The sequence below is a fragment of the Toxorhynchites rutilus genome, chromosome 1, assembly GCF_029784135.1.
Source record: "Toxorhynchites rutilus septentrionalis strain SRP chromosome 1, ASM2978413v1, whole genome shotgun sequence".
Classification (NCBI taxonomy): Eukaryota; Metazoa; Arthropoda; class Insecta; order Diptera; family Culicidae; genus Toxorhynchites; species Toxorhynchites rutilus.
The window spans coordinates 161,838,217-161,850,896 of NC_073744.1; the positions used below are offsets into that span (position 1 = coordinate 161,838,217).

The 12,680-nt window shown below is 38.3% G+C and overlaps 1 protein-coding gene across 12 annotated transcripts in view; it reads left to right on the forward strand.

The window, feature by feature from the left end:
- The window catches only part of LOC129764626 (uridine phosphorylase 1), an 80,503-nt gene that overhangs the window by 3,050 nt on the left and 64,773 nt on the right, over window positions 1-12,680 (forward strand). For 5 of the 12 annotated variants that reach the window (XM_055763952.1, XM_055763920.1, XM_055763963.1 and 2 more), the window contains exon 1: window positions 6,199-6,352. The exons of 3 other annotated variants lie outside the window; for them this stretch is intronic. The gene's annotated coding sequence lies outside the window, so the exon portion shown is untranslated. Of the gene's footprint in view, window positions 1-6,198; window positions 6,353-6,377; window positions 6,533-12,680 lie in introns of those variants that run through there. 4 more of the 12 variants (XM_055763925.1, XM_055763984.1, XM_055763993.1 and 1 more) reach the window with 1 other exon arrangement.

A 12,680-nucleotide genomic window follows, 5' to 3' on the forward strand; every position in this document is an offset into this window, starting at 1 on the left:
TTATTTATCAAATTTCATATTTTGGAGTTCAGGGTAAATATTTCAGTAAGTTGTTATGCCAATCTACCTCACTTATAAAATATAGTTGAAAGCTGAAAGTTGATTTAAACAGTCTTGTTAAACAGTAAAATTCGCGTCGCTAATATGAAATATGTTTTATATTATATCATATTGTGCTCTATAATTTTGAGATGGACGTTCACGGTTTGGGTACAGTTTTGCTATAGCATTTATTGCAATACATCGTAAGCAAAGCAGTACAATGCTAGTTTATGCCGAAAATAATGAATAACGACTCAAACAAAATCAAAATATCAAAATCAAAGTTTGATTTTCTATTGTGCTAAGTTATTTCTAACAAATATCGGACATATCCCGCCACTGTACAAAAGAGTGAGTGAACTGCTCAAAAGAACTAGTTCACTTAAGTGAACGGTTGGTCAATGAACGGTTCATTAAAGTGAACCGTTTTGCGCACCTTTAATTTGCCATGCCGATTTCCTCAAGGCTGCTTGATTTTGATGGCTGTGTTAGGGAAACCGTAGATCGGGCCAATCAAAATGAGGCAATTAGGGCGTTTAGATAACGCTTAACATTTTATAGTTATTCAATTGTTTATCTAATGGAAAATAACATTTTATTAATTGCGGTAGTAGCGCAGAAACATTCCCTATCAATTGATGCAAACATCTTTCTGATCAAGTAAGAAATGTTCGAGTTATAAGCATTCGGAATCTTTCATTTTTCCTGCATATTCTGTGTTTGGGTTTTCATTTTACCGTACGACATCGACATCGGTACGACATCGGTTCAATCACCAGTCGCTACGCTTGGCTCAATTTCGTCAACGTAAATTTACTCTCCCGCTCCGAAAACAAATTTCTCCGCTCCGTCTGCGCTGCCGGTCCGTACAGAGAAGTTGCTATGCCTGATAATATGAATACATCATGTATTTGTCTGCCCATGTCGGTACGTGCCGTTTACGCTACGTGGTGGATAATATAAAACGGCCTTAAGAGATATCGATGGATTTGCAGGCGATGTATGCGGTGCGATACCGCAAGAAGGAGAGACAGGCGGTGAAAACGTCGTGCCGGGTGAAGAAGTCCTTTTGACCAATTGATCTGAAATTTGGAACTCACCTTTATCTCTGCAGTCATTATAAAACTGCGTATTTCATGATCTTCGCTACAAAATGGCGGATTACATATTTTCTCAAAGCCCCATCAATATTGGTAGCAAATGAAAGGGATTGACTAGTAGAACACAGTTATTTATGAAAAATGCAAATCTAAAATGGCGGATTACATTTTTTCTCTAAATCCCATCAATATGGGTATCAAATGAAGAACTTGACTAGTAGAACATAGTTATCCATGAGGAATGCAAATTCGAATTATATCACTATACCAGACGGTAAATACCTATTACGATGTGCTTGCCATCAAGTGTGTGATCGTTGCCGGCTGAACAATAATCCCTACAACATTTGCACCGCGTTTGAGTGTTTAGGTGGAAATACGAAAAAATCAAAATTTGTCGTGTGCTGAGGTTTTGTTCTATCCTTTGATTTTTTTTCTGTAGTTATGTGCATGAAAAGTTTATCTGTGCTCTATGATATTCGAATAATGGACAACCCCTTGGTATAGTCCTACGTCTCTCCTGTATGTCCCCGATATTACCCACCGTCTTTTTTTGGCATCGAACTTAGAATAGTACTGTGAGTCACGAGATACCTTGTTCAAACACTCAAAAAAAAAACATAGACATCTTTTGCCTCTCCGGAAGCCATTGACCTCGGGTGTGATATGGTTTTTATTTCTTCGAGTGGTTTGTCAAAAATTCAAATGAATGTTTGCCTTTTGCAATCAGCTGACTGTGCGAATTTTAAAATTTCATTTTTATTTGCGTTCGCCTATGGCGACAAAGGTTATCAGCACAAGTTCGTTCAATCCTCGTATCAATCTTAATGACGCTCTTTTTTTTCGAAAATTCTTAGAACTACGACGAGTGTACAGGTCGGACTCGATTATGTATAGTCGACCATTTTTTTTCAACAATTATTTTCAAATCCTATACATAATCGAATCTTAAGAAAACAATTTTTCATTAATGTATGAATGTCAAGCATTAATAGAAAAATAGCTTTTTTGTGATTCGATTATGTATTGGATTCGACAATTAACGCTGAAAGTTGAATTGCGACTATATATAATCGAGTCCGACCTGTATTGTCGTCATAGGCAGCAGATAGGGAAGAATACTATAGGTTCTATGATGTGGAAAATAAATATTTTGATAAGGTATTTATGCCATTCATTATTTGCACATATACATCACTCGTATGTGATGGTGCTCATATTTTTGATGTTTTTGACGTATGACTACGTTTTTCATTTCAATACCGGGGTGTAAAATCAAAGTTTCGAAAACGAAAGCGTTACGCCGGAGACCGAGATTTTGAGCGTTAATAGCTCCTAAACAACTGAACGAAATGGTATGATAAACACTTCATTCGAAAGATAAAATGTCTACGCGTTATATACTTGTTACTTTTTGATCCAAAAACTTGTTTCAATAGTCTTAAAATTGCTTTCAAAACAGGCTATTGAAATCACCAATCGGTATATAAGCGAGCGGCGCTCGGAAATCCACTCAGTTCTAATTGAACAGCGATTGGAGCATGTTGTCGCTGTTGCGGGGAAGCTCTTTATTTATCATGAAAGCGCGGATGAACGGTGTCACCAAGAGCCTGTTTGTGCACCCTAGGCCAGAAGGGAATCTATCATGAGGAGAGTGATGCCACAAACGGTTCCCTGGGAAGACATCGCTACACACACATACACGCGCGGCTATTAACAGGTGGTTATCGAGTTGGCATTAACCCCAGGTGGGCTTCCAGTATCGAGGAAAATGTGGAAATATCTAATCGTTACTGAAAATAATCTGCCAGTTCCTTTGGGAATTTTCAAAATATATTCATGTGAAAGAGTTTAATTGAATGTTTTCTATCCATGTAACACTGTGACCAAATACATTTGGTTTTGTGGTTTTTCAATCAATCGCAATTAACAGGATAGCTTCAGAAGATTATTCTTCCTCATCAGTAGGATATTTCCGTATCCAATATTGTATGCGCCCGCAATCGATTATTGCTCAGTCGCCGAAAGTTCCGAGCTCAGAGAGTTCATTCCCCTCTAGTTTGCCTTCCAAATTGCCATCGTAAACCACACCTTCTCTCGATTCAATCACACACAAAAAGCATACTTAAGCGATATTCTGGTGGTGAGACACATTCATTTTTCGTGAGGACATCGACAAGACAACATCGTTGCCTAACGTGCTGGAGGAGGTGGACGGCGAAGGATCGACACATACACGCGCAGAACTCTTTCCGTTACGATGCCATTCAGCATCGAGAAAGTTCCGGAAAGATCTAATCATTGCTGGAAAATAATCTGCCAGTTCCTTTGGGAATTTTCAAAATATATTCATGTGAAAGAGTTTAATTTAATGTTTTCTATCCATGTAACACTGTGACCAAATATGTTTCAATCAAGTGCTATTAACAGGTGGTTATCGAGTTGGCATTAACCACTGGTGGGCTTCCAGTATCGAGGAAAATGTGGAAATATCTAATCGTTACTGAAAATAATCTGCCAGTTCCTTTGGGAATTTTCAAAATATATTCATGTGAAAGAGTTTAATTGAATGTTTTCTATCCATGTAACACTGTGACCAAATATGTTTCAATCAAGTGCTATTAACAGGTGGTTATCGAGTTGGCATTAACCACTGGTGGGCTTCCAGTATCGAGGAAAATGTGGAAATATCTAATCGTTACTGAAAATAATCTGCCAGTTCCTTTGAGAATTTTCAAAATATATTCATGTTAAAGAGTTTATTTGAATGTTTTCTTTCCATGTAACACTGTGATCAAATACATTTGGGTTTGTGATTTGTCTATCAAGTACAGTTAGCATGTTAGCTTCTGAAGATTATTCTTCAGAACAAGGTTTTTCGTATCCTATATTGGATGCATAAAACCTTGTGCCTCCAACGTAACGCTCTCGTTTTCGAAGTCTCCCAAATATTCATTCATTCATTCATTCAGAATGGATTTAGATTCAACTTCAAACAAATGATCTCTAAATCAACGATAGTCCTACGTCACCCTTGCGGTTATACCATAGATAGAACCCACTTCCTGTTTTTCGTGATAAAAACAGAGTTCTTTGTTTCAATCAAAGTAAACCAGACAATAGATGCTCTGTAGAAATAATTGACTCAATAATGGCCCTAATTGTTCTGCATAAAGCTTTAACACTTTCGTCGCCCCGTCACCCCGATATGGGTGACACTTTCCTCGTTCAAATTGAATAGGATTTTTAAAAGGATTTTGACAGAATAGGCACCTAAATGTAACAATAGGATATTTAGAAAAATAATAAAATCATAACCATATTATTATAATGTTTATAATATACATTTCATTAATTTATAGTGCGGATGGTTAGTACTGCAGTTTTTTGCGAAATCCATATAATCACCCCTGTTCTGTATTTCGATCGATTCGAAATATTTCGAACGACTTGATAAAATTCCATTCTGTATTCCGTTCGAGTTGTTTTTGCATTTCGTCCGATCTGTTTCTCTTCGAACATTAAATGGGCAAAACGTTCGAAATGAGGAATGCGAAATTATAACTCGAACGAAATAACGGTTTCGAACGAAATGGAAAGCCGTCGGAATACAGAATAGGGCTGAATATGACTTTGGCATGTGTTATTGTTGTCAAATCGTCTTCAAATCATAACAAATATTGCTAGATAACGTGAAAGGTGTCTAAAAACTAAGTTTGATCTTCATTTAATAATTTATCCGCAAGTTGGGCCCCGCTATAAACTCAAAAACCTCGTGTTGGGCGACGAACGTGTTAAACATTGAGAACTCGGTATCACAAAACCTTTTGTATCCCGCCATTGGTTAAAGGTATAACATTGTTTTTATATCAAAATGCGGATTGTTCTTTTCAACAACAAAAAAAATCATTAAAGTTGTAATGAATTTTCGTAGGTTTCATCGGATATCCTCCATCAAAGTTTGGACTCTTTGTTGGTCAACCTCAGCGGCCATTTAATTCCACGATCTTTTCATGTCTGCGAGTCACTTCGGGACCATTCTTCCGCCTGACAATTGTCCAATATTTATCGATTGGGTGGGATTGAGGGAAATTGGGAGAATTGAGGCCCCATTTTCACGGTGCCAATAAAGCACCTCTCGACTGTATTGGCAGCTTGCTAAATATGGCCAAAACTTCACTGGATATTTGTGGGCCTTAATAAATGGGAAAAGACGTTTCTGCAGACACTCTTCCATATGCATTTTCGAGAGTCCATTGTTTTGTTTGTGACGAGAGCTTTGGTAAAAGTTCTTGCAAAACAAGAACTTCCTGTCAAATTTATCAGCGAAAACTAACTTAAAAACGATCGATTTAGCCACTTTCAGAGATTTCGCGATTTTCGTATCAGATCAAGTCAGATTTTCTTCTCTCGACTTCCGTCTTTCACAACTTTTTTAAAACAAAATGGATCAAAGTGAAATTTTTACCGAAAGATACATTTTTCCAAAACAGTTTCCTGTCAAAAGATTTCAGATATGCCTACTATGACGGCTGCTATAAAATGAACAGTGATTCCGGATTCTAAATGTTCGAAGCCATAGCTGGTTAATATTGAACGCAATGTGAATCCGAAATAGGAAGCTTGTAAAATGTCACGTAAAATAATCAAACTTCATGATATTTCATCATCTTCACCTATTACGAAACGTGGATTATCTCCAACAAAAAGCAGATATTTTTGAGAGTTTGTAAAACTAAAACAAAACGGGTGGATGGAAGAACAAAAAAAAAAGGATGCGTCGCCTCACGGTAGCAGAGTACCACGTGTCTCCTTCGAATCAAAAATTTTACGAACACCTTCCATTGTCGGAACACGATCCGCAAAGTATATTTCACCGCTCGGAAGGGAGCGCGCGTGTGCGTATACTATCGGGGCCCGAGATGCTCCTGAAAGTAGAAAGAGATCCTATCCTATCTATTCACGTTTTTGGTGACGACGACGAGGACGCAGGAGAAGGGTGGCGGAAGGGGCGATTTTTCGGCTTCGTTACTTCGGTGGCACCGAAAGCATGTCGCTTCCATTCCATAATCTCACGACTCGTGTGCGCGTTCGTGGTCTTCTGCTCTCGTGGTGCACTCGGCGTCGGGTGGCCCAACGGAGTTCAGTCTTTGTAACGCCGCTATTTAGGGTAGATGTAGTGGGGTTTGGATCAATTCAAGTGGAGTTGAGTAAGTTTTTTTCGGATATATTTTAGTGGCAAAGAAAGTTTTGTGTCAGAGCTTGTGAGAGTGGATTGATTCTTATAAGGAGTGAATTTAACCGCAAACCATTAGTGAGCAATATTTGAAGATAGTTTTTGTCCTGGTGTCATACAAACAAAAAGGTTGCCGTTCTTCTGGGAATTGAAGGTACTCTTTCCTAATGCGATATTTTGTCGGGATAACGAGATTAAATTAAGTGCAAGTTAAGAATTTTGTACTGAAAGTTCTGCTGCTTCCGTGCAACAAATGCCAACTTACGAAGAAAATCGATATCCGCCGCTTTGCCACCACACAGTGAAGCACACACATTCATCCCACTCCATTTTTCTCCGCTGGCATTCTTTCCACACCCTCCTGGGGGTGTGTGTATTGGGAGAAAAGATCCGTCGTCGGTTTGTTGGTCCGTGTTCGGAACAGAAACAGCGTCGGCTGAACATCAGAGGTACTGTGAAGCTAGGACTGAAGGGACAAACGCCGTCGTCCGCTGCGTGTGTTTCATTTTACAGTCATCACGTCACTAGCCCCATCCCACTGCTGGCCATCCACAGGGTGGGCTGGAGGGTGTAAATTACGCTCTCACGCTTATGCTCGCCGCCTCAACTTTGGCGGAGCCACATGACCCGAGTGGATGAAAAATTGGGAAAAAACTGTCATTCGATTTGGGAAGAGTTCAATGGCTCTTGCGGCTAATTTTGATGGTAATTGTCTTACGCATTAAAAATGCTTTGAAAAATGAAACTTTTGTATAATTGGTATAACGAAATTATTCCGGAATAAGTGCTTTTTTCTTGTGCCCGTCAATGTTTGGTTTCCACTGTGTGGGAAAGAATGAGTCATTTGAGTGAGACATTATTTATGCCTTTTCCTAAACATTCATACACTCTTTATTCCATCAACGAGAATTTGAATGCAACGATAATTTGAACACAAATTATTATTGGGAGTACCTGTTGGGCAACAGGGCAGGGACTCTCTATTGTTCGAGCAATCTCGAAAAATGACAGAGGAATGTTAACTAGGGATCTCCATCTATTAATCGTCGGAATTATCTCTTGCATCAGAAATTGTTTCCCGCTGATGAATCCAGAAACAATTATTCCAAAATAGAGAAATCGAAAAAGTTGGTACCATTGGAAGACCGTCAACGCAGACACTGTCTGAAGAGTATCACACAGGAACAATACGAGAGATTGTGTTGTCCGTAAGAAGTTCTTCGCCTGAAAGATGAATATGAAGGGACGGCTGGAGTTTGCTTAATTTGCTATGTGAATAAATCTAAGGGGTTCTGGCATAAGGTTCTTTATACGGACGAGACTAAAATCAACCTCTATGGATCAGATGGAATAACGACAAACGATAAAATACGTTCGAGAGTAGCCGTTTTATAATGCCTCCAATTGATTCGAAACACCTCGCGAATCACCAAACTTGAACCCTCTCGAGAATCTGTGGTAGGAAACCCAGTACCATCTAAGTAATAAAAATCCATGGAACGAAGCAAGGCTGAAGACGGCAGTTACGGAGATCTGAAGGAGTGTTTCGCGCTCACAGCGTCAAAGTTCGTTGAATTGATACCACGTCGCTTGCAGGTAGCTGGATGTCACATGCAGCCATACCAATTGCAACGGGCCCTATTCCCGTATCCACTTACATTTACACTCTCACTACAGTTGCACCTCGCTCATACTGCACGCTATCACATGAACTCCAGCCTATCTGTTGTCAAATTGTGTTTTGGTTGATCATTATATAATTAATGATATAATTGATTCCGCACCGAAAGCGATCATGACGTTCTAGTTCTCTCATTCCCCTTTGTGCCATGATTCGTAGCATGTAACAACAAACGAATGCCACTGGGGGAAATGACTTCTGCAAGATCACATTTGAACGAACGAATGAGAGTTATTCAGTGAAACGTTCAATCGACAAACACTGTTCACACTAGTTCCAACCCGAAAACTGTCTTACGCTGAGGTTGTCACTGACTTCAAAGATCTTAAGCAGGAAAATGAAAAATTAAAAAAAAGAGGTGGAATGTTTGAAAAAGTCTCAAGACCAACTTCGTAATATGGTGCCCAAATTGGAAGCAAATGTCGACAAGTCCGATAGAGCTGCCGTAGGTAATAATATTGTAGTCTGGGGTATCCCAACAGTTCAGAATGAAAATGTGCCCCAGATTATTGAGAAAGTGCTCACTTGTTTAGGACTGAGCAATAATTCTAAAGTTGTGGCCTCCGCTGAGCGGATTTTCTTCAAAAGGAATTCCACTAACGCTCTGGTTCCTATAAGAATAACCTTTAATGATAGGGATTCAAAAGAATTAGTACTAAACAAAAAGAAACAGTTTGGCAATATATTATCAACAGTGATCGATTCAAAGTTCACTGTTAACGGGAGAGCAACGAACGTGACCTTGCGCGACGAATTAACTCCATTATCTTTGGAAATACTTAGAGAGCTTAGACAATCTCAAGAATTGCTGAATATAAAGTACGTTTGGGCTGGAAGAGGTGGGGTTATTTTGATTAAAAAAAAGGAAAATAGTAGACCAGAGATGATTAAAAACAGAGAAGATCTTGGTCGTGTCATAAGTCAGTTCTGGGAAACGCCTAGTATTTCTGATGCTGCATTGGTTCATGGACATTCTCCTCCCCCGAAGCGGAAGAGAAGTGATCAATAACACGACTTATTATCAGTCCGATCAATCTTGCTACGAATCTACAGAATCATACTATTTATAGTGATATCAGTGACCATCTTCCTGTTATTTCGTCTCTTTCCTTAGGTATTGTGAAGAGTCAACAAGAATTGAGGACGAATATCGTCGATCGCGCCAAACTCGATAATCTGTTTTCCACTTTTTTGAACGATTTTGAAGTAACTGATGATGTCGATGTCACTTTAGATACTTTCATCTCCAATTATAATAACATGTTAACTGAGTGTACCAGAACATTCACTAAAACTGTTAACCTGACTGTCCATGGATGATTTACAATATTTGGAAGTTGATACAGATTAAAAACAACTATTTCAAAAAAGCGAAACTCGAACCCAATGATGTAGGTATAAGGGAAATGTTAGTTTATGTATCAAAAAAAGTCAAAACTCTGAAGACAAAATGTAAAAAAGAACATTATGAAAATATACTCAATAGCTCGAATGTGTGGAAAAAGTTGAATGAAATCTTTGGTCGCAATAGCATTCGAATGTGTGGAAAAAGTTGAATGAAATCTTTGGTCGCTCTAAACCTAGGGAGCAAATTAAATTGAGAACTGATGGAAAAATTTTAGATTCAAACTTTGATGTTGCCGAAGAGTTCAATTGTCATTTTACTAGCATTGGTAGTAATTTGGCAAGTAAATTATCTATTAATACTTACGATTATTTAAAATCTGTCAAAAGTATGAGTAGCTCCATCTTTCTGAGGCCCGCTAGCGTTAACGAAGTAAAAATCTTGATAAGTCAGTTGAACTCTAAGAAAAGTAAAGGTTACGATAATTTCCCAGCAGATTTAATCAAAGCTAACATAAGTCGGTTTTCTGAAATAATCTCTGAAATTTTCAATAAAATAATCATTACTGGAAATTATCCAAATGCTTTAAAAGTCGCCAAAGTTTCGCCAGTGTTCAAATCCGGGGACACCTGTGATCCTTCGAATTACCGACCTATTTCTACATTATCGGTCCTCAATAAAATTTTGGAAAAACTTTTAACAAGTCGGCTTATGAATTTTTTGTCTGCCAACAATGCTTTGTACAAATATCAGTACGGTTTCCGGGAAGGCTGTGGTACAATGACCGCTATCACTGAGCTTGTTGATGAATTTATAAGGGAAATTGATCATAAGAAGATCGTAGGGGGCTTATTCATCGATCTTAAAATAGCTTTCGACACCCTGAACCATGAAGTTCTTCTGAAAAATCAATACGGGATTAGAGGAGTTGCCAATGATCTGATAAAAAGCTATCTATGTGATCGAAAACAATTCGTTGTAATCAACGGTGTTCGCAGTAGCTTGCGCCCAATTGACATAGGAGTAACATAGGTCCTTTGCTTTTCTTAATCTATATCAATGACCTAGGAAACCTAAAGCTTCATGGTACACCAAGACTATTTGCGGCTGATTCGGCTTTATTCTATCCTCGCCATAATACTCAATCCATAGTAGCAGACATGGAAGCAGATTTAGCGTTACTAATTGAATACTTCAACGGTAATTATCTTACTATCAATCTTACCAAAACAAAGTATATGGTTTTTCATTCGCCACGCAAAAAAAATCTTCCAACATCCTGATCCGTCTGTCTGTAGCTTAACAATTGAAAAAGTCGCATCATTCAAATACTTAGGGCTACCTCTAGACTCACGTCTCTCTTGGGACACCCACATAAACCACGTATCGAGTAAAGTTTCAACTTTATGTGGTCTCATGAAAAGAGTACGAGGTTTCGTTCCCAAAGATGCGTTGTTGCGATTTTATTACGCATGTATTCATTCCATTCTTCAATATCTAATAATTGTCTGGGGTCATGCTGCTAAGTCAAAACTTAAAAAAATACAAACATTGCAGAATAGATGTGTAAAAATAATCTTTAATCTACATTTCTTACATCCGACAGATGCGCTCTATACTAGTATACAACACAGAATCATTCCAATTTTAGGCTTGTGTGATTCACAAACAATCATGTTTGTACATAATACCTTACACAATAGCAAATTTCACCACAACATAAATTTTTCGACTCGAGTTAACCATCACAATACTAGAAATGCCAATGAACTAATGAGAAGCAGATCATGCACGAACTTGGGTCTTACACGTATTATGAACTACGGTCCATCAAAGTTTAATACACTTCCTAACGACTTGAAGTCCATAACTAACAGCAATATTTTTAAAAGTAAGCTTAAACAATATATAAACAGGAACGTAAGCGAATATTTCCTTTAAGTGTGCCAATCATCCAACCATGAAGTTCTATTTTTTTTTCTCCTATGTTTTAGTTATTGTCAAACGTTATCATTGTTAAATTTTGTTTTGTATTTTTTCGTGAATCCCTGTGTTTTACTGTTTCTTTGTCTGTAATTATAGTCTCCGCGTTTTATTTTTTATTTTTTTATAAATGATAGTAAGTGTCCACTACCAGTGGGCTCTGCTGAGCCCATTGGTGTGGGGGTCAGTGGAGGGTATAAAAAAAATTTAAAGAAAAAAAAACTGGTGGCCTCGCACCAGGGCCCTAGCATCCCTATCCCAACCAACACAAATTGAGCGTGGTAAGATCTCAAGCTGCCAATTGAGTCGGGCTGTTTCTGAAGTTTGAAGTTCGTTGAAATTGGTCTCTGAACAATGCAACCAATCGCTACAGAGTTACAAATTTTCAGCAAAAATACAGAATTTACAGATTCTTTTTGAATTCAATTTTAAGTGCATACATAGATACCTTGATTTATAAAAATGTTGAACGCAACGCAACGAGATGGCTTTCATTGGAGGCAGCTTTTGTGTGAAATCTTAAGTGATTTGGAGTGCTTAAACTCTTCTTTTCGTTTCAAGTTAAGTACCGTCAATCGTATATTGACTCATTTAAACGATCCTATGACTAAACCGTTAATGTTGTTCCTAAACTTCGCTCTACCGCTCATCAATAACAATTGCACTTTTCAACCAGAAAGTTCTCTATTTTGCGAACTTTATAATGAGACAAGAATGTTATTGTTGATCATGTTGTGGAAACTTATGTTTGGAGAGCTACTGGCAACGATTGCGATGATACTGACCTTGATGAGATAGATTTTGAAGATTTTCTGAAGAAGCCTGAGGACGTTTACGTAGGTATCGTTGCAGGAGAAGCTGAAAAAAAGGATTAGATGCAGCTAGAAAACGGACTTTCAAATCAATTTGTTGTGACTTCTATATTGAACCCGTGAAACAGATTTCAAAGCGATTTGATTTCAGCGATCCGGTATTCAATGTATTCTGATGGAATCGGAAATATTAAATAACATAAAGATTTCATCTATGATGTCAGATAACTTCAAATCAAATAAATCCCGATTGGGAAGTTTGAATGGACGACAGGGCCAGTTGGGTTTTTATGTCCTCTCGCGAGCGGGATTGTTTAGAGGAGAACTACTTCCACGGAAGCCATGGGCGCCCTGATTTTGCTTGTCCGTTGCACTCGATTTTAAAAGCAAGCTAACGGCGGAACCACCGAAGGACTTCGGTAGTGGACCAATTTTCACGCCGGAAATTTCGTTGCAAAATAAACGGTGTGCTCTCGTTAAC